General features: G+C 45.1%; 1 pseudogene; it reads left to right on the forward strand.

Moving 5' to 3' along the window:
* The first annotated feature begins 718 nt into the window (after window positions 1-718).
* LOC122546773 lies at window positions 719-827 on the forward strand (annotated as a pseudogene).
* Window positions 828-3,202: the final 2,375 nt, after the last annotated feature.

Below are 3,202 nucleotides of genomic sequence, written 5' to 3' on the forward strand. Positions count from 1 at the left end.
GGGAGGTTGTGAAAGAGAGTGAGTAGGAGAGGGAGATGTGGTTGGTGAGGAGGTGGGGGGGAGGGGGAGTGAGGGGGGAGGGAGTGGGGGAGATGAGGCGGAGGATCAACCATTTACCTGCCTTCATTCCCTATATTAGGCCCAGCATTTAAATAATTTCAGTCACAATATAGTTTATTAAGTTACGTTTGCCAGTTTATGTTGAATTGTATGTAATGTACCATTTAAAATGTTCCAGTGTTGACTTTATCTGATGCTGTCTGAGGGTCACAAAGTCATGTGTGGATGGATTGTTTTTACAATTTTAGAAGCGTAAATGTTGGAAATATGATTACTTGCTGTACTTTACATTGTTTCAATCCGAATATTCTCCTGTTTGCAAAGTTTTGTTTTGGTTTGGTTTGTTTTGTGGATTGTGATTGAGAGAACTTGGGAGAAAGTTTGATTTATGGTTGGAGAGTAAATGTGGAATCTTTCCAGTTAAAAAGGAGGAAAATTGGAATCTTAAACCAATGAGGAAAAGTAAATCATTCCATTGATCTAATTCCTAAAGATGAAGTGACTCAACATTTCAGATATTTTAGCAGGCATGTAGGTGTGTTATTAATACTTAGGCAGATATTGAAACTGGGATAGTCAGCACAGATTTGTTAGAGGGAGATCCTGTCTGACAAACTTAATTGAGCTTTTTCAAAAGGTGATTAAATAGGCAGCAAGTGCTTACGGCCATACTAGTCTGAAAACGCCTGATTTTGGAAACTAAGCAGACTCAGGCCTGGTTAGTACTTGGATGGGAGACCGTCTGGGAATACCTGATGCAGTAGGCTTTAAGTGGGCGGCACGGTGGCACAGTGGTTAGCACTGCTCCCTCACAGCGCCAGAGACCCAGGTTCAATTCCCGCCTCAGGCAACTGTCTGTGTGGAGTTTGCACATTCTACCCGTGTCTGTGTGGGTTTCTTCTGGGTGTTTCGGTTTCCTCCCACAGTCTAAAAATGTGCAGGTTAGGTGAATTGGCCACGCTAAATTGCCCTCGTTCCTGAAGAAGGGCTTATGCCCGAAACGTCGAATCTCCTGCTCCTCGGATGCTGCCTGGCCTGCTGTGTTTTTCTAGCATCACATTTTTTAACTCTGGTCTCCAGCATCTGCAGTCATCACTTTCTCCTTCATGCTAAATTGCCTGTAGTGTTAGGTGAAGGGGTAAACGTAGGGGAATGGGTCTGGACAGGTTGCTCTTTGGAGGGTCGGTGTGGACTTGTTGGGCCGAAGGACCTGTTTCCACACTAAGTAATCTAATCTAATCTATATTGAAGATAGCGCAGTTGATGTGGTTTGTGTGGACTTCAGTAAGGCCTTTGACAAGGTTCCACATGGAAGGCTGGTCCAGAACATATGAGCCCACGTGATCCAAGGCAAGTTGGCAAACTGGATCCAAACTTGGCTTTGAAATAGGCAAAGGATGACAGTGGAGGGTAGTTTCTGTGATTGGGAACTTGTGACCAGCGGTGTGCCATCATGATCAGTGCTGAGACCCCTGCGGTTTATGTACATGAACAATTTAGTGTGAATGTAGAAGCTATACTTAGTATGTAGATGACATGAAAGTGAGGAGGATGGTCTCTGTTATTGATCAGCTGGTAAATTGGGCAGAGCAGTGGCAGAAGGAATTTAATCCTGATAAGTGAGAGATGGTGCATTTTGAGAAGTCTGATAAGGGAAGCATTGAAAAGACGTTGGTGAAGCACAGGTGGACAGGGTGGCGAAGAAGGCATATGAATGCTTGTCTTCATTAGCTGAGGCGTAGACTGTAGGAGCAAGGAAATCTTGTTACAACTTTATGTAACATTGATTAGGCCACAGATGGAATACTGTGTAAGTACTAGTTACCACAATCTCAGGAGGATGTGATTGCACTGGAGACGGTGCAGAGGAGATTCACCGACATGTTGCCTGGGCTGAAAAGTCTCAGTTATGAGGAGAGACTGCATAGGGACTGGAGTAGAGGGAGCTGAGGAGGGTGGGATCTGATTGAGGTTTACGAAATTATGAGAGGCGGAGGTAGAGTAGATTGTGAGAATCTCTTCCCTGTGGCAAACATGTCTAAGACCTGAAGGCTCAAGTTTAAGGTGAGGAGCAAGTAGCTGAGAGGAGATCTGATGAAAATGTTTTCACCCCCAGGGTGGTAGAAATATAGAATATACTGCCTGAGAGGGTGGTGGAGGCAGGTACTCTCGCAACATTTAAGAAACATTGGATGAGAACTTAAAATACCAGACCATAGTAGGCTATGGAGGTATAGTGCAGGTAAATGGGATTAGTGTAGTTTGGTTGCTGTTGGTTGGCACAGACATGGTGGGCTGAAAGGTCTATTTCTATGCTGTATGACTAATAGTCTGCCAGAGTCTAGATTAGAGTGGTGCTGGAAAAGCACAGCAGTTCAGGCAGCATCCGAGAAGCAGTAAAATCGACGTTTATGGCAAAAGCCCTTCATCAGGAATCCCTGTATTCCTGATGAAGGGCTTTTGCCTGAAACGTCGATTTTCCTGCTCCTCGGATGCTACCTGACCTGCTGTGCTTTTCCAGCACCACTCTAATCTAGACTCTGGTTTCCAGCATCTGCAGTCATTGTTTTTACCTAATAGTCTGCCAGATCAGTACTCCTCCCGTTCACTAGATGGGGCAATACAGGATATTGCACCATCTTGATCATTAATGTGAAATCATAGCTGAGCCAATAAAAACCTCTCAGGATCAAACTCTGTCAAAATCCTCAAAGTCTTTGCTGTTTGCCAGTGGCTGATCACAGAGTACTCGATGTTGCTGACTGGACCTTTGGCTGGCTATGCTTCTGTCATCACCATGTGACCTCTGGAGGAGTTTGCAACTGCAGACGGATGTTGTAACTTTATTAACAGTCCCCAGTTTGAAGTCAGTTATGTGCACAAGTGAGGGCAAAGCACCTCCAGTGGCATTGCTTACAGGTGTGGTAGTGATGGTCTGATTTCACTCCGATTAGGCAAAAGTGGGTACTGCAGATGCTGGTGATTAGAGTCTACATTAGAGTGGGGCTGGAAAAGCACAGCAGGTCAGGCAGCATCAGAGGAGCAGGAAAATCGACATTTCAGGCAAAAGCTCTTCATCAGGAATCAGGAAGGGCTTTTGCCCGAAACATCGATTCTCCTGCTCCTCGGATGTTGCCTGACC

Source organism: Chiloscyllium plagiosum, unplaced genomic scaffold, assembly GCF_004010195.1.
Source record: "Chiloscyllium plagiosum isolate BGI_BamShark_2017 unplaced genomic scaffold, ASM401019v2 scaf_11039, whole genome shotgun sequence".
Classification (NCBI taxonomy): domain Eukaryota; kingdom Metazoa; phylum Chordata; class Chondrichthyes; order Orectolobiformes; family Hemiscylliidae; genus Chiloscyllium; species Chiloscyllium plagiosum.